Source organism: Mauremys mutica, chromosome 2 (assembly GCF_020497125.1).
Source record: "Mauremys mutica isolate MM-2020 ecotype Southern chromosome 2, ASM2049712v1, whole genome shotgun sequence".
Lineage (NCBI taxonomy): Eukaryota > Metazoa > Chordata > Testudines > Geoemydidae > Mauremys > Mauremys mutica.
In genome coordinates, this window is record NC_059073.1 from 215918768 (window position 1) to 215937859 (window position 19092).

Here is a 19092-nt window from a genome sequence, read left to right on the forward strand (position 1 = left end):
CTTAAGGGCAGTGTCTGATCCCTTACTCCTGTGGAATAGCTCTGTCCTCCACAAGGGGTCCCACTCAAATCAATGGAACCACTTGTTGAGGAAGGTGCAACTCAGTGTTAAATGACACTGTCCTAGCTCCATTGATGTCCATGGAGCTAGAACAATATACACCAACTGAGACTCTGCCTCTATATCTTTTCCACTGCTTGGCTGTTCTGCTTCTGCTAGTTTGGTGAAGAATGGATTGATTTTATTGTACCCCTCTCCCCCACCAGGACACTCTGATTCCCCCTGTGATGGATACAAATAGCTGTGATTTCTCAACCTGTGGATCACAATACAAAATTGGGTCACCAGAACATTACAAGGGGTAACAGGGCTGGCTGGGCTCAGATCCCTGCTCCAGGCGTTGTGACCTGGTGCACAAGGTCACATAGCACCACTCAGGTTTGGTCCAGTTGCCCTTCCATCATGATGCTGGGGGCCTGGTTGGGCCCAATCTGAGTGAGTGGTGTTGCAACTCCATGTGCCAGACCTCAATGCCACCCATACAAATTTGGCCCTGCTGGTCATCCATCAGAGCCATGCTCTGACCCTCGAGGTCACAATACCCAGAGCAGGGAGTCGAGCCCACCCAGTCCCATGGGACAGGAGCCAGGAGGGAGCAGTCGGTGATTGTTTGCATTGTACATGGCAGGCAGTTCTGGTAGATGGCAAAAGGGGTAGCTGGAGGGGGGCAAGGATTTCGGGGGTCCTGGCTGCTCCTCCTAACCTGCCCCTTCTTCCCACGGGGGTGGGGAAAAGTGGCCTCTTTCTTTGGTTCACAGATTATACGTTCTCTGTAAGTATTGCACCCCCTGACGTACCCCCTCCCCACAGCTGGGTGACACTTTGTCTTCTATACTGTCTGTCCTGACCCCCAGCCCTGCCCAAATGGGCCGCACAATGTACTCGTTCCTACAGCTGGGCAACCCCCCGCCATAGCACCAACTCTGGCCCCCATCTCTCCAGATCTTCCCCCACTGCACCCCAGCCCCTTCTGCTCCCCTGCTCCTCCCCACTTCATCCCCAGGAGCCCCTATCCCCCACCTCTTTACCCTCTGCTCCCATGTGCTGTGTGTGGGGGGTGTTTTTGGGAGAGCTATCAGCTCACTGCCCCTCACCTGGACCCCTCTGCCTCTATGTCCTACCCCCAGCTCCCTACTGCACCCCCACACTCCTAGGCCCTCCAGTTCCTTTCCTAGCCCCTCCCAACTTCTTCCTCATTACAACTCCCTGCCCCCCCAATTTCTCCATTTCACCTCCAGACCCCAAATCCCCCCAGCCCTTACTCTCTGCTCCCCATGGGCCATGGGAGGGCTGTGTGGGGTTTTTTTGGGGCGGGTTGTCTCAATTTGCCTCCCTGTATCTATTGGGTTTCCAGGAAATGGGGCGGGCGAGCCCGCCCCATGCTAACGGAACCCCCCCCAGCCTAAGGGGAGGTGCCACAGAGCCTTAGAAACCCACTAATTGCGGGGGACAACTAATAAAAGAACAGGGACAGGAGTGCGGTCAAAGGGTCATAAGAAGGGAGCCTGACGGTGACACCGAGCAGAGAACCCCGGACAGCGCCCACTGCTCCTCGAAGGTGTCAAGGGAGCCAGCGGACGCCGCCCAGAGGAACTCCGCCCGGAGACGTGAGCGGACTAAGGATCGGAAACAAGCCCCACAGTCGCAGGAGTCTCCATTGGCCAACCGCCTCTCCCTGGTCGCGTAGATGGCCATTTTTGCCAGGGCGAGGAGGAGGTTGACCAGGAGGTCCCGCGACTTCGTGGGGCCACGGATAGGGAGTGCATGGAGAAGGAGGTGTGGGGAAAAGTGCAGCCAGAAACGCAATAGGAGATTAGTGAGGAGCCGGTAGAGGGGCTGCAGCCTGGCGCACTCTATGTAAATGTGCGCCAGGGTCTCCCTCACGCCGCAGAAGAGGCAGGTGTCTGGGACAGGGGTAAACCGCGCCAAGTACACGCCCGTACTCACGGCCCCGTGGAGGAGCCGCCAACTGATATCCCCGACGGGCCTCGGGACCAGGGTGGAGTACAGGCTGGCCCACCGGGGCTCCTCACCCTCCAGAGGTGGCAGGAGGTCCCGCCACTTGGTGTCGGGGCGGGACACGAGGGTGAGGAAGTGAAGGGTGTGGAGCACGAGCGCGTAGAGCTGCTTCCTTGGCGCGGTTTGGAAACGGACCGGCTGCAGATCGTGCAGCCGGCTGGCGGAGAAGGGGCGGGGGGGCGGTCGGGTCCACGGGGCAGGGGCCCGATGAAAAGGTCTGGAGGGCTCGGGGTGGGGGGTGGGCGGGGCATGCCCTCACGCAGGACCCGGTCGAGGTAGGCCCGAGCAGCGGGCGGCAAAGCGGCCTTCACCTCCTGTAGTACGAGCCGGGGAGTACAAGGTCTGGAGAGCCCCATCCGCCGAGCGAGCGTCAGGGGATCCAGCCAGTCTCCCCGGTCGTAGTCCAGGAGGTCTCCAACCCTGGTAGCTTCCACCAGGACCAACCTCTGGCGCACCGCGGGGGACTCCGCCACCTGCACACGGAGCTGGGGGTTGTGTAGCAGGGGCTCCGCGAGGAGATCTGCCCCTTCGGTGGCCGCCACGGACCTGGTCGCAGAGAACAGCTTCCAGGTCCGGAGGAGGTCCTGGTAGAAGACCGGCAGCCCGGAGAGGTCTCGCGGAAGGCCCCTCGGGTTGAGATAAAGGAGCTGCCGGTCGTATCGGAGCCCTCGGAAGCGGCGTAGGAAGGCATGTGCCAGAGCTCTCCATGCCGGACTACCCGCACCATAAAGGAGCCTCTGCAGTGCCTGGAGGCGGAAGACGTGGACCTGAGTGCGCAGGCACTTCAGGCCCTGCCCTCCCTCCTCCAGGGGCAGGTGGAGCACCCCTGCAGGGACCCAGTGCAGTCCTGGGCAAAAGAACTCCAGAACCACCGTCCGGAGTTCGGTCAGGAACCCCGGGGCCGGGACCAGGGTGTTGAGCCGGTACCAGAGCATGGACAGGACCAGTTGATTGAGCACCAGTGCCCTCCCTCGGAGGGAAAGGCCCCCGGAGGAGTCCTGTCCATTTCCGGAGCCGCTCCGCCACCCTGCCCTGCAAACCTTGCCAGTTCTCCGGCGGAGAGGGATGCGTGGCAGAAAGGTAAACGCCGAGATAGAGCAGTGGACCCGCGCTCCACCGGATGGCCTGAAGCGCGGTTGGGAGGGAGCTCGCCTGCCACCCGTCCCCGACCACCAGGCCAGAGCTCTTGACCCAGTTGACCCGGGCGGAGGAGGCTGCCGAGTACACAGCCTGGCAGGCCTCCACCCGCGCCAAGTCGCCCGGGTCCTGGACCACGAGGAGCACATCGTCGGCGTACGCCGACAGGACCAGCCGCAGCTCCGGCTCCCGAAGTACCAACCCCGTCAACCTCCTGCGGAGGAGACAGAGGAAGGGCTCGATTGCCAGGGCGTACAGCTGGCCCGAGAGGGGGCACCCCTGCCGCACTCCCCGCCCGAAGCTGACCGGCTCGGTCAGGGTCCAGTTGAGCCTGACCAGACACTCTGCGGAAGCGTACAGCACCTGGAGAAAACCCACAAACTGGGACCCGAAGCCTAACGCCTGCAGAGTGCCCAGGAGATACCCGTGGTCCACCCTGTCGAACGCCTTCTCCTGATCCAGGGACAGGAGGGCGAACGACAGACCATCCCTGCACCCAAGCTCCAAGAGATCCCGGACCAGATACAGGTTGTCGAAGATGCTACGGCCCGGGACGGTGTAGGTCTGGTCTGGGTGGATCACGTCCTCCAGCACGGCCCCCAGCCGCAGCGAGATGGCCTTGGCTACGATCTTGTAGTCCGTGCTGAGGAGCGAGACGGGACGCCAATTCCGTAAGTCGTGGAGGTCCCCCTTCTTCGGCAGTAAGGCGAGCACGGCTCGCCTGCACGAGAGAGGGAGGACCCCGCTCCGCAAGGACTCGGCCCAGACGCTGACCAGGTCCGGGCCGAGGACGTCCCAGAACACGCGGTAGAATTCCACGGTCAGCCCGTCCATGCCTGGAGACTTGTTGGTGGGCATGCGGCGGAGGGCTTCCGAGAACTCGGCCAGAGTGAGAGGCAGCTCTAGCCGGTCTCGGTCGCCCGCGCTGACCGTCGGGAGCCCGTCCCAGAGCACTCTGCAAGCGGCAGGATCGGTCGGATCCGGGGAGAAAAGGCGCGCGTAGAAGGTCCGGGCCCTCTCGCACATCTCCGCCGGATCCGTGAGGGGGGAGCCGTCCTCCGCCAGAAGGCAGGTGACGTGCTTCTTGGCCCCCCTCCTTTTCTCCAGGGCGTAGAAGAAGCGGGAGCCGCGATCCATCTCCCGAAGGAGGCGGATGCGGGATCGAACAAAGGCGCCCCGGGCCCGATAGTCTTCGAGGACCCGGAGCTCCTCCCGCTTCTCCCGGCACGCCCCGCAAAGGGATGGATCCTCGGGGCTGGCGGCCAGACGCCTCTCCAGCTCTAAGACCTCCCGCTCCAACTGCCCTATCGCCGCATCCCTCCGTCGGCTGGCGCCCCGGGTGTAGTCACGGCAGAAGAGCCGGGCGCGCACCTTCCCCACATCCCACCACCGCCGCGCCGAGGGAAAGGCATGCCGCTGCCCTCGCCAGGCCAGCCAGAACTCCCGGAAGGACGCTACGAAGCCCTCATCCTCCAGCAAGCTGTTGTTAAAGTGCCAATAGGCCGGCCCCGGCCTCTCCGCACAGAGAGAGGCCGTCACGGTGGCGAGGTGGTGGTCCGAAAAAGGGGCCGGCCGGACGCTGGAGGACTGGGCCCGTGAGAGATGGAACCGTGACAAATAGATGCGGTCCAACCGGGAGCGGCACGACCGATGGGCTTCCACCCGGACATAGGTGAACGTGGAGGCATCGTCCGGGTGGTGGTCGCGCCAGACGTCCACCAGGGAGTGATGGGTGACAATCTCCCGGAGGACGTCCGCGGCGGCTGGGCTCTGCTCGGTCCCCGAGCGGTCCCGCTCCTCTAGGACGGTGTTGAAGTCCCCGCCCAGGACCAGGCACTCACGAGGATCCAAGGAGCCGAGGAAGGCGGACGCCTGCTGATAGAACTGCAGCCGCTCCGGGGGCAATGTCGGGGCATAGACATTGACGAGGTTGACCACGAGCCCCTCCATACGGACCCGGAGGTGCAGCAGGCGGCCCGGCACAGCCTCGGCGACCCCCAGCACCTCAGGCCGTAGGTCGGGGGAGAACAGGGTAGCCACTCCAGCCCGACGGGTTGTGAGATGGCTGAAGTAGACCTCGTCCCCCCACTCCAGCCGCCAGCTAGCTTCGGCGGCCGGATCCGTGTGGGTCTCCTGCAGGAAAACCACAGAGTACCCCCCCTCCCGAAGGAAGGAGAGCACCTGGCTCCTGCGGAAGCCCACCCTACAGCCCCGGGTGTTCAGTGTGGCAAAGGTGACGAGTGCCATGAGGAGGGCTGGGGGGGATCCTCGTCGGCAGGGGCGCTCACGGCCCCCGTTGGGCCGCGCAACAAACCGTGGCCCACCCCGAAGGTGAGCAAGGAGTCACGGAATTTGCGCACCCGATGGTAAGCCGCGGCACCCTGCTTCCCGGTCCTCTTTCCCTCCCCCATGAGGGCCCTCGTGGCTAGGAGGATCTTGTGGAAGTCCCCCCAGCGCTGGAGAGCAAGCGGGATCTTGTTGCGGGAGCCCCGGACATCCTCCAGGAACTCCTGCAACTCCTCTCGCAGCGTATGGGGGGGCGGGGTCACTGGCCTCCGGGGGTCCACCGGTGGGACCTCTGGCGCAGCCCCGTGGCCCACCGGGACGGGCAAGCAAGGGACGGGCCCTGGCTCAGTGGGGGGCGGCGGAGGGAAGAGTACAGCCCCGAGTGGGTCGGGACTGTGAAATTCAAAGGCCGCTCCCTGGGAGTCATCCTCTAGGAAAGGGAAGGAGACAGCCCCAGGGGCGGCAATAACATCATGGGAGGTGGAGGGGGCAGGGCTGGGGTCAGGAGCAGGGGCGGGGGGAGGGAGAGAGACGGGACCCTGGGCTGCAGGAGCTGAACCATCAGTAAGTGGCTCCTCGCGGCCAGGTACGGGAGTTGGAGGGGTAGGGAGGGGGTCCCCAGTGACACCGGGCTCAGGCTCAACGGCAGGTAGAGCAGCCTCGGCGCAGAGAGATGCAGAACCCTCACAGGGGCCCCCACCCGGGAAGGAACTCGATTGCCCCACACCACCGAGGGACACCCCCGGTAGCCCATCCCCCTGCCACGAGGCACCGGCCGTTGCCACAGCAGGCTCGGCAGCCAGCAGCAGGGTGCCGTCTGCAGCCGGGCAGGCTGAGGAGTCCAGGGGACCCTCAGAGGCGGGAGCGGACACAGCGGGAGGGTCGGTGGAGCACGGGGAGGGGGAAGCTGGGGTGAGGTCGGCTAAGTCGAGGCCCGTGGGCAGAGGGTCGTCCTCCCCCGGGGTGACCGGGGTCAGACCCAGGGCCTCGATCTCCGCAAAGATGGAGGGGAGCTCACCTCCCACCACCCCGGGGTCCTCCCCACTCGCACCCGAGGCGACGCTCACCTCGGGTATTGCGGGGGGCAAGGGAACAGGAGGGGCTTCATCGGAGGCCTCCGCAAGAAGGGACTGCGGAGGAGGGATGGTGGTACCTTCCGGTGCTGCCACGTCTGCCCTAGCCGTCATCGGCAGATGGGTCAACCCCTGGGGCACGGCGGAAGGCTCCGTGTCGGCGGCCCCCTTTCTGGTCTTACGGGGGGCTTCCGCCTCAGGTGGCACGGGCGGAGCTCGAGCCTTCCGCTTGCCCCGCTTACCCTCTACCCGGGTCCAGCCCTCCATGGCATCATCGTTGGGCCGGTCGACAGGGGTTGGGTCGGGGGGCAAGGATGCCAGTTCGGGGGCTCGGAGAGGCACTGGGGGGACAGCAGGAGAAAGGGAAGAGTCCCCCTGGGGAGAGCCCTCTCCCATGCCCGGCAGTACCCCTGCCGCACCCTCCTCCACAGGCCCCGCCAGAGTGCAGACAGCAGAGGCAGGGCACTCCCGCTCGGCTGGGCGCACGGGAGGACGGCCCCCTGAGGCCCGAGCGGGAGCAGTGATGGGCTGAGGAGGAGGAGGGGCAGCTCTGGGCACCGGGCGGCCGGGGGCGCCGGCGATGACAGGGCCAGCGCTCTGCCGGGGCTCGGGGGTCCCGGACGCTCCCCCGTGCCGGGCCAAGGGGCAGTCCCTCCGAACGTGCCCCGTCACCTGGCAGAGGTAACACCGGGCCTCCCCCGTGGAGTAGTGCACCCGGTACTGGGCCCCCTGATAGGGGACCAGGAAAGACCCCTCGAGCGCCTCTCCGCCACGCGCCGCCGGCGGCAGTTGAAGCTGCACCTGCCGGCGGAACGAGAGGACGTGACGGAGGGCGGGGTCTTTGCAGCCCAAGGGGAGAGGGCTCACCACGGAGATGGGCTTCCCCAGAGTAGAGAGGGCGGGCAACAGGGCGACATTAGGCAGGAAGGGAGGGACGGAGGTCAGGACCACACGGACCCCCAGGTCCTCCAGCGGCTCCAGGGGGACAAACACGCCCCCCACCGCCAGGCCCTTCTCCACCGCCTCCTGGGCGGCGGCCTCCGAGGCAAGGAAGAAGACCGCCTTGCCGTACATTTTGGAGGCCGCCACGATGGCCGTGGGCCCCACCACCCTCGCCAACGCCCGCACGTAGGTCTCCACGTGGGGCGAGGCGGGCACCAGGAGGCAACGGACGCCGTGCTTCCGGGTCAAGGTGGGGAAGGGGCCCCGGCCGCTGTAGATGGCACCGGAGGCGGCGGTCGGGGGAGATGACGTAGCGGCAGGCGGGGGGGCCGCCGCCACCTGGGCGTACGCTCTGGGGGCCAAGGGAGGGGCACCCGCAGAGCTGGGGGAGGGGACAGCGGGGAGAGACGCCGCGGCCGGTGGCAGGGCCGCGGTGGCAGGCTCCGCCATGGAGGGCTTTGTCTTCCTAGCGGGGCCCTTTCCCTTCTTTTTGCCCTGGCCCTTTCCGCCGGCTGGGGGGGCTCCTCCAGAGGCGGAAGGGGCGAGGGACGTGGCAGCAGCAGAGGGCACCCCATCGGTCACCGCTGCCGGCGCCTCAGCGGTAGCGGTGGCAGGAGGTCCGGCAGCGGCGGTTGAGGTCGAGACTGGGGGGTTTTCGGGGGGAGCAGGCGGGAGAGGGGGGACAGGCGTTGTCCCAGGGGTCCCACCCACCGCGTCTCCCGCCATGCTGAGTAGGGAGGGAGGGAGAACACCGGAGAAAGGGGCGGGGGGGGGAAGGACAGGTCAACCACTCCTCCCTGCTAGGCTGTGGGCAGGGGAGGAGGGTGCCAAAACGGGTGGGGCAGATAGGGGGACTACCAAGGACTCGGGGGGGGCGGTGTCAGGTACCAACACAGGATCGAATTCCGGTTCCTCTAGCTGCACTAGGGGAGGGGAGGGGGAAACAAGAGCAATGGGGGGGGGTGCAGTGCAAGAGGGGGAAACTTAAACAGGGGAGAAGCACAAGCGCACTGATAGAGCTATGGGCGCACGAGGGGAGGGGCTAATCAGGGTGAGGGGCCGCGGAGGGAAGGTAGCAACCAGGCTGGGAGTGGGACAGAGGGACCAAGGGGCTGGCTTTAGGGCTGGGGCAGGACAAACAAAGCTGCAAAGGGAGGTGGGCGGGGCAGGCAAACAAACTGAAGCGGGGGGGTGGGGCAGGGAGGCTACGAGGGGCAAATGGGGCAGGCAACAAGGGGCAAAGCTAGGGGGCCTGTTGCAGAGGGGAAGGGGTCAGTCCAGGGGAAGGGGGGGTGCGTGCACCCACAAGCACTTGTGCAAAGTCAATGGCTGGCTGGCTGCTGCTGGAAGCCCAAATGGTGGCAATAGGGCGTGGCAAGCCAGGCGAGCAGCTGGGTCCCAGAGGCAGGAGCAGAGGCAGATGGTAAGCAGCCTGCGGGGGTGGTGGAGGGGGCAGCGGTGGTGGTGGGGGTAGGGGGGGGGACACAGATGGACCAGGGGGGCAGGCTTCACACCACACCCCCTGTGTCCCCACAAACACAGTCTAAACCCCCACCACTAGAGCACAGTTAAAGGGTTACTCAGTCTTTGGGAGCCCCCTCCACAGTGGTCTTCAGAGTCCTGTGCACTCCCCAGCAGCCGGTGGTCTTCTCAGTCCTCCTCCAGGCTCCAGCAGCTCCCCCGGACAAACACAGCTCCAGCAGCAGCAGCAGCCTCTCCTCCTCCAGCAGCCCTGGTGGCCAGGCAGGAAGGACCCCCCCAGGTGGTAGCTGCAGTGGTGGTGGTGGGGTCCTGGCTTCTCCCTCCAGAGATGGGGGAGTGGGGGCTGGCCAGCAAGGCCCCCCCTCACTCACCCACTCAGCAGCAGTTGCAGCAGCAGCAGTCCTGGGAAGAAGCACTCTAGCCAGCAGCAGCAGCCCAGGAAAGGAAGAAGGAGCTCCAGCCAGCAAGGCAGCCAGAGAAGGGGGATCCCTCCAGCCAGCAGGGCAGCCCAAGCAGGCAGAGCGCTCCCTGTAGCAGGGTGGACCCTGCTCCTGCCCTGACAGGGTTAAAAACAGCCCTGGGAAGGGGCCGAGGCGGGAGAAAACAGCCTTTAGACTGGGCTGATTGGGGAAGTGGCTGCAGCTGCGGCCACGCCCCAAACTGAGCAACAGGGCCTTATAAGAAGGCCAGGGAAGCCAGAAGCCCAAAGACTCTCCCTCTGCCTGTAGAGGGAGAAGGGCCTGGCTGCAGGGAGCTACAGACAAAGTACCTGAGGGGAGCAGGGCTGGGGACAGGCTGAGGAGCTCCAGCCTGGAAAGCCCCAGGCTGCGGCCTAGCAGAGGGCTAACAGGTACTGGGGGTTGCAGAGGGCAGCCCAGGGGTAGGCCAAAGCAGCAGGTCCAAACCCTCCTTGCCAGTGATGAATAGGCTGATACTGCAGTCTGCCCCAGGACGTGGGGCTAGACAATGACTGGCAATAGCCATACACTGAGGCAAGGTGGGGATAGAGGGTTGGGGTTCCCCTAGGGCAGCACCCCCATGTAAAAGGGCACCAGGTCCAGGGAGGGACATGGGGGCCTGAGGACAGGTGGATCACCAGCCTGCAGAGGGCGCTCCAGGGCTGGAATGAGCTAATTCCCAAGGACAACCAGCAGGAGGTGCCACAGGGGTCAGTCCAGCCCGTTTACACTCCCATCCCCCCAGTTACCAATGCAGGGGTTCCACAGTTCTTCACATCTGGCCAGAGTGACTGGAATCTTATATCTGAACCCCACCCCTGTGTGGGGTCATTGGATCTGGGGGTGTCTTGGGGAGTGTTCTGGGTAGCCATCAAGGTTTACAAATAGGTCCTGAGCCCAGATAGGTTGGGAACCATCCATTTATAGCATCACTCTAAGTCCATGTTTAAAAAGGTTGTAAATTAAGTCACATTCTAATGAGTATCTGAGGTCAAGGCGGCGGGAGGCTTTAAAGAGGTGTAAATAACAGGAAGACAACTGCTGTCTGTTGAGTTGAGCAGCGTGGTTCAGCACCCCTGTGTAGCTCAGGGGATGGAGAGACTTGCATTAATCAGAATATGGTGAATATTTAAAAAAAAAAAAGGCAAAGAAGCTGTTCTGACTGGCTGCTGGGCTTTTATTAGCTCTGCGGCTTAGCTTTCTCCATGGGCTCATCAAAAATAGAACGAGCCATTGTTAAGATGATTGCTAGGTTTCCTTTTCAGGTGGACGGAAGAGCTGGAGGAGAGGCAACGAGATACAATTTAGGCTTTAGAATCTGAGATGCAGAAAGACAAATAAGAATAGGTGCTGTGCCATGCTATTAGAGAAAGTGATTTCTGTGCTCTCCATAAAAGCCTCTTCTGGAGGGGGGCCAGTACTTAACACCTGGAAATGATGAGACCTTCTTCTCTGCTTGTCTATAATGGCCAAAGGTCAGGAGCATTTAAGGTGCTGAGCATGGCAGATGAAGCTACTGGAAAATATTTAATTAGTACAGTAAGACTTTATGTTAAGATAAATGACATGTAGGTTTATTAAATGTGGCTGGCCTGGCCACTGGTTGACTTGAAACTAAGTTAAACTCACAAAATATCCTGTTCTAGTGTGTGTTGGTTCCCATGTAAAACCTGGGCTGGACTTTTCAGAATGTACTCTACTTATTTAGACTATCAGCTCTTAGGCAGGCACTTTTTTCCCTTAGGTCCTACTAAAGCACCTGGTATGATTTGGTTGGTAGATTAATAACAATAATGGATAATGCTGACATTCCCTCAAAGTCTTGCTTAGGGTTACAGAAGGGATCTTAACTTCCTGAATAGTACACCTGAGTGAATGGAGCTTGCCTAAAGACTAGGTGAGGCTGCAACAGGGGCAGTTGGGTGGGATGTGATGAAAAGATGTTGGGAAAGGTTTAGATGTATAACTACTGCTTTGCGGAGAAGGCTAAGCCCTTTGTGAAATTTGTGGACCAAGTCTAAATTTCAGTTTCAGCGTGGCTTGTGAGAGGCAGGATTGGGCCCTGTAGAATATGGCCTGTGTTGCTTTTTTGGTGAGCGTTTCAGATGTGCATGCCCGGCACTAGAGCTTGGCCAGTAGGCAGATAGTGCTTGAGTAGGTTCAGAAAAATGAGGTTGAGATGGTGCTATTTCTTACAGCAGATAGTGGAGAGGAGAAGGCAGTCTGTATTTGTGGATGTTTTTATATTTTCTGGAGTCATGCAGAGTACAGCCTACTCTGTCCTAATCTGCTTCTGCCTAGTAATATAGCAAGGCCTAAGCACTGTGCCATGACAACCGCGGTAATGGGTGAGGAGCATAGATTCCATGGAGAGGAGCAGTAGAGGGTTCAAACTGTGACAGGTAGACTTAAGGAATTCGGGTACTGTTCCTGATACCAGTGTAGCAGCGCGTGGGGCAACTCTTCAGAAACGGTCTATATGTATCCAAGAATGAAATTTCTGTCATTTGGTGTAATGGGATGACAGATTCCTGGACCCTGAATACTGGCCTCGTCTGAGTCACTCTGACACTAAATGCTTGAATCCTGCATGAAGGTAGCATGTAATTCTACCAAATTATACTCCTAGCAGGTGGATCCTTGTTAGCTTCAGCCAAGATAGAAGAGGTGTTGGAGTATCCTGGTGGGCAGAGAGAACACGGGTCTGCAAGAGAGCGAGATCTTGCAGCGGATGCTATAGGATGCTGTAGCCAAGTTTGGGGAGAAAGTTTGATCCAAGGTTTGTTTTATTATTTTAGTACCAGACAAAGCAAACTCCATGAAGCAGGTAAGATGGAACTACAATACTGGGCAGAGGCGGGGGGAGGTGTGCATTTGGCCTGGAGCTGGGTGGGATCCACACATGCTTATTTATAGTGCTTATTTGTAATGAAAGAGGTGCCGGGCCTCAAGCAATTTTTTTTACTTTTACAACTGATGCGGCAAGCCCAGAGGTGCCAGGGCTATGAACTATCAAGCCTAGAAGTGCCGTGGCTCAGCCCTGGCTAGCCCTGGCACAGATTACGCACTGCTTATATATGGATTTGTGAAAAGTTCACATTCTGAACTGGGGTGACTCCACGTGGTGCAAAGGGGCCATTACACAGGTCTGGAGCTGTCCCATTCTGTGTATATTTTCCTGATTGATTTTTATTAGATATCTTTAATATATTGACACTACCTGTTTCACTGCTCCATTTTTGCTTCTTACTGACACCGTGTGAAAACAAACTGGCTATAAATACATGACATATATGCAATGTAGTCTATATATTTTACATAGTCTAAAAAGGCTCCAGTGTTATGATATTTGAAATAGATTTTGAGTATTGCCAATATTTTCAATGTATTATTTAACAGAAAGGGGCCTTTAGGGGCTTGGTTGGTCCTGAACTATCTTCTCTGTGGGTAGCCTGGGCAGCTGTAGTGTTTGTTTTTTCTGTCTCTGGAGTCATTCTTCTGGGTTTATTCTGCCAGTCAAAAGTGCTTTCTACTGTGTCCGTGAACAGCTTTTTGCTTGGCCTCTGCACACTGGGTAGTACAACACTCTCAATCTGCCAATCACATTGTTCCAGCCTGCCCACCTACTGTGCTTGGGACCCACACCTGTCTTATTTGGCTCATTCCACACAACTGAATCCCAACTTGTATTTATGCCCTAAGGGCCCGGTTCAGCTGTCATTTACACTGGGATAAATCTGGAGTAACTTCACAGGCTTTATCCAGCTCAGTGTTTAACTTGGATTCAGGGCCTTACACCAGTGTATGTAGTAGCTGAAAACAGAATCTGGCCCTTAATGACTATCTTACAGATGCGGACTTGGGTATGACCCATTGTAGTTAAGTTCAGGCATCAGAGTAATATAGAAATATTCTGGGCTCAAGGGAAGCCTAGATTTCTATGTTGTTGTTTGTAAGTATTAGTATGAATTGCTTATTTAGCACTGTGTGCACGGCCCTTTGCAGAACCAGTGAGGCAAACTTAAAGCATGTACATATAAGAAATCTTGAGGGGCAGCAGCTGTGGATAATGGCATTTGTTAGCCTTCAGTAATGCAGCGAAATAAAAAAATCTATTGTTGTTAGGGTGACCAGACAGCAAGTGTGAAAAATCGGGACGGGGGTTGGGGGGGGGGGTAATAGGAGCCTATATAAGAAAAAGACCCAAAAATCAGGACTGTCCCTGTAAAATCGGGCCATCTGGTCACCCTAGTTTATTGTTGTTTGGTTGAGAGTCTGGGTGACCGCTGCCTCTTTTCTGTTTCGCTTCAGGTGTTATTGGATACATCATCGTTAAGCCAAGCTGAATGTTAAAGTTAATCTGTCAATTCCCCAGGAGAGGGGATGTGACAGGTGTGTCTGGGCCGTCTGATGTATATGGCTGCGGTTGTTGTATGATCAAAGCAGCAAGGGCAATAAATGACAAATACTCAAGGATCTACTCTCCAAGCAACCCGTTAAGCTGTAAGGAAGATTCCCAGTGAAGACTCTGTCAAGCAAATTTTCTTGTTTTTCATTTACCCTCACCCTGATAAAAACTCTGCGGCTGGAGTATCACAGGAGAATGGTACCGTTAGGACGTGAGAGAGACTTTGTGTCAAAATACGAACGAGGAGCCTGAATCTGTCATCCTGAATCAGGCCCCGTAGCACCTTTCCCCGCACAGAATCCTCTTGATTTCAATAGTGTGGATCAGAGCACCGCGGTGAATTAGGAGACCAGAACTCGGCCATTAGAAAGAAACATAAACACATCACTAGAAGTGATGGAATTAAATGATGCAAAAGAAGCAGGTGGTTAATCAAAAATAACAAGGGGGAAAAAAGCAGAGAAACAACGAAAGAAGGCCATGCATGTAGCTATTATGAGGTCAAACTGCTCTGAGGAGGGGAAAATAAAGATAGATAAAAATAAAGCATATGCTTAGGCAAGAAGATCCAACACTGTGGGGGTATTTGGGCTTGTGAAGTATGCTGCAAGGTAAAATGTAATGAAATTACTGTAACAGTGATGATAAATCTCTGGTATTACCTGTGTGAGTGTGATTGTTGTTATGAAATAGTACTGTTTAGTTCATAGAGCATTTGCTAAAAAATCCATATATTTCCTGCTGCTTCTAAAGCATTCAATCTGTGGGGTTAGTTTGGCTCTGAAATTTAGTGCTTGGAAATTTCCATAACCAGTAAAAATAAATAAATAAATAAATAAAAAAGGTTTTAATTTTTGTGATGGTAATTTCCAAACACCATTTTCTGCATAAGGGAAAAAAGTGTGTGTGTGTGTCTTCATGTACACACATTTATTTCTATCATTTTAAAGAAACGGATGAGCTAACTCTGACTTAGAGCAAATACTTTTGTCCAAACCCAAATTTTGCATTAGGAAATAAGCAGACACTGGTCACCAGGATTCCAATCTTGCAATCAGATCTGTGCAGGCTCGGCTCTGAAGACAGTGGAACTCCATAAAACTGCCAGGGTGTGCCCATGTGGACCTGATTGAGGACTGAGGTTCAGTAGTGGGACCTGGTGTGAAGATGCATGTACTGCATATTCCAACTCACTCCAGAAGAAGTGTAGGAGGGATGGCAACATTGGGTTCAGTCATCTTTGCCTCCCATTTTCCTTCATTGGTTATATCCCTACCACTGCCATTCTTTTATTAATAATAGGTGGGAGGTGGAAGTTTCAGAGGCTAATTTTGCATTGTGCAGAAACATCCTTTCTTTCCCCATGGAGCTACCAGTGAGGCACCAACATATATCTAAAAACAGGCGATACATGCTCTTTTAGAACCTTCTGGCCGTACATCATCATTAGTGTGTAATCACTGCTGGTGTTTTACTCTCTCTAGTAAAGCTAGGTGAATTTTTTTCAACTGAAATATTTTTTTCAGCAACAACTTCAGATTCAGGCAGAGCAAAACATTTGGGGAATTTGTATTGACATTTTTAAAATGAAATGTTTTGGGTTTTGTTTCTATTTGAAATGACTTTTCCTTTAGAAATGTCCTTCAATTTTTATTTACTTTTTTAAACCAATGTTAAAAGCTCAGAATCAAAATGAAACTAAGCCGAACAAAATATTTTGTTTGGCTCACTACTTTTTACTTTTGATTCACCAAAACTTTTGAAAAAACTTTGTTTCCGGGTCTACCTGAAACAATTGTTTTCTGATGTTTTTGGTGTTGTCAGCCAACCGACAAATCAGTTGTTCATGTGGCTCTATTTTCACATCATTTTCTGAAAGGTTGGCTCCTGTACATACTGTGGGTCCTTACTCATAACACACTGCTTGGCAATAAATGTTGGGTTTGTAGTAGATTGAATGTAGATAAATTTTGACTAAAGTGAAACTGAACTGTTAAGAACCTTTTTTAAAAAGGTGTCTTTACATTTGCCTTAACTTTGCATTGTTTACAAATGACCTTTTCGACAGTTGGAACTCTTACTTCTTCCTTTACGGATTCTGTTTGCAGTGTTGTTGTAGCCGTGTTGGTCCCAGGATGTTGGAGAGCCTGGGTAGGTGAGGTAATATCTCTCATTCAATGGGGGATGAGTTGAGGAAAACCCCACAAGGGGAAGCTCACAGTTTTCCTCCCACTTGGGCTCCTTCCTGTACATTTTTCCAGAGGAGGAGGGGAGCTATCACCCCATGTTGTGATGATTAATTAACTGTAAGTTTTTGGGGGCAGGTGCTGTTTTTTCATTATGACCCCAACTCTGGCAAGCACTTAAGCAGATGTTTAATGTTAAACACCTGCTTTAAATGCTTACCTGAATCAGCACCTCTATGTATGTACAGCGCCTAACACAGTAGGGCCTGATGCTTGTTTGGGACTGCCAGGTGCTACCACAATACAAATATTCAGTAATAATGGTCTGTAAAGCAGCAGTATGATAAAAGTGTAGAGTAATTTTATTAATTATTAGCAATGGTTTGAGAAGTATTAGTAGTGCTTTGAGAAGAAGAAAAGTTTTAAAACATTATGAAAACAAAAGCCATTAACTCAAGCTTTTCTACTTTTCAGCTGATTCAGTTAAAAAATGCAAGTCTGGCATCACCACTTCAAGGATATCACAGCCCCAGGAAGGAGGTTTTGCAAAATTGTGCTGTGTCATAGAAACTGGATGTATACATTTACTCACTCCCGCCTTAGGCAAAGTATCAGTACAACAGTACAAGGCAATTGTCAGAAAATGCTCTCATTTAATCAGTTCACAGCTCTGGAACTTTGGAGATTTTATTGGGGAAAAGTGGGTGTTCTTGAGTTAGGAATGAGAGTGTGCCTTTTTGAAAACTAAATATTTGCATTGCTAAAATGTGTTTTCATGCAGTAAAAGTTGATAACGGGAAATGCTAAATGCAAAAATAATCGGAAGCTATAGAAGAGGCATTAATATGAGGAAAAGATCTATCATGATAATATCCAAATTGTTGTGCTATTGAGTTCATAACTCAAATATAAGAATTTATTGCACATCAGGGGACAAAATAATGTTTCCGCAATACCTGGCATCACCTTCACATCCTGTTAATCTAAAAGGAATTCATAACCACTCCAACTCTTCATACTTTCGAACACCTGTGAATCTCAGATTATACAATAAAATAAGATACCTCTTAAAACCTAATAATAATAGGAGATATACCTATCTCCTAGAACCGGAAGGGACCTTGAAAGGTCATCAAGTCCAGCCCCCTGCCTTCACTAGCAGGACCAAGTACTGATTTTTGCCTCAGATCCCTAAGTGGCCCCCTTAAGGACTGAACTCACAACCCTAGGTTTAGCAGGCCAATGCTCAAACCACTGAGCTATCAAAGACAAAGACAAATCTCCATTTATAATTTAAATATAACTCCAGTTAATTAGTTTTAAAATGTTAAGGAATACTCCACACACAGAGTGCCAAAATTTGATCTACCTGAAAATTATCTGATGTGAATTGCCCTCTGGATGCTAAACATCAGATTATTTTTAAATCTCGCCGGTACTGAGATATTTGACTATACAGCCACACACACACAAGCCACTGTTAGTGCATGACCCTAAAATATATTTGTTTTGCTCCTGCAGCAGCAGCCATCCAGTCACAGAGGGAGCCTAAGCTAATTAAAAGACCAAGGTAAAAACATATTTCCACTGGTGGCACACTACCATCCATGTGGAGATTCTTGAAAAGCTCTGCAAATCTACTGCCTTCCTGCCTTATAACATCCTTGAGCAATAGCCCATTCTTGGGCCTCTGTTCTGCCAAGATCTACAGTTATGCTGCATTGTGCCTAATTGTGGTGGGGTGTTTTTGGGATGTCATTAGCTGGGAACTAAAGGTACGCCTACACTACCCGCCGAATCGGCAGGTAGTGATCGATCTATCGGGGATCGATTTATCGTGTCTAGTCTAGACCCGATAAAATCGATCCCCGGTCGCTCTGCCGTCGACTCTGGAACTCCACTGTGGCGAGAGGCGGAAGCGGAGTCAACGGGGGAGCAGCAGCGGTCAACTTGCCGCCGTCCTCACAGCCAGGTAAATCGACCTAAGATACGCTGACTTCACTACTTTATTCGTGTAGCTGAAGTTGCGTATCTTAGGTTGACCCCCCCCAGTGTAGACCTAGCCTAAGATGGGGCTAGTATGTTTTCAGGAACAGAACACTTAATGGGAGTTCTGCAGTTTGTGGCGCTTGTAGGCTCCTGCTTGTTTTTCAATTTTTCCAAACAGCATTTGACTGAACTACCATACAGACAACTCTGGAACCGAGGATATAGACCATCTAAAAATAAATCCTCCCAGCGGGACGTTTAAAAGTGCAGGCCTCTTCGATTCATAGGCTGTGGGCAAGTTGCCATTACTGAGACATATCAGAACAACAGCTGAAAGGCCAGGCAAAGAAGCAAATGCTCCTTTGGCTTGAAAAGTGATCCTTATGGGAAATTCCTATTGAACGTGATTGGCATTTAATCAATAGGCTTCATGGAAATTACTCTAAAACGTATTGAATTTCATAGAGTGATAACTTATCTATACATTGTTGGCTAACATATTAAATTTTATAGCAAGGATGTAATTTTCTACTAAAATGTATTGAATAGTCCAAATAGCATAGGAAAAAGTTATGATTTTCTGTTCAATTCTATACGACTTTCCCAGATGGGTAGGAATTTAAAATGCCATTTGTTTCTGAGAGTTCTGACCTCCTACACTTGGTAAGTTTGTATTCATACATTTGTTTGCACTTATATTTTCTAGGCAGCATGTCCTTCTCTTTTTCATGCCCTTGCTTGTATAAGTCTCCTTAATAATGGCCCCTAAAGTCAATAGCAAAATTCTCTCTGACTGGGTCCAAAACTAAAAATGTCAGGATTAGGGTTTGATCGGGAAATTGTGCTCCTCCTTCCAGTTGTCTAGTTTTATAGTAGCGAATCACAAATATACTGCCTGAGATCTGAATTTGCACTCAGGGCCCGGTCCAAAGCCCACTGAATTCAGTGGAAAGACATTGACTTAAATGGGCTTTGGATCAGGCCTTCACACACATGGTTTTGTTTTAAAAGTATTTTCCCCTTTGGGTAACTCACAGTAATGAACTAGCTGG

General features: G+C 54.2%; 1 long non-coding RNA gene across 2 annotated transcripts; it reads left to right on the forward strand.

Moving 5' to 3' along the window:
- The first annotated feature begins 644 nt into the window (after nt 1-644).
- LOC123365088 lies at nt 645-14441 on the forward strand. Of its 2 annotated transcripts, none has more exons than XR_006577421.1 (3): nt 645-832; nt 12087-12284; nt 13769-14441. It is a non-coding gene; the product is annotated as an uncharacterized LOC123365088 (long non-coding RNA). The 2 variants fall into 2 exon arrangements; XR_006577420.1 differs by having other exon boundaries at nt 12087-12236.
- The last annotated feature ends 4651 nt before the right edge of the window (nt 14442-19092 follow it).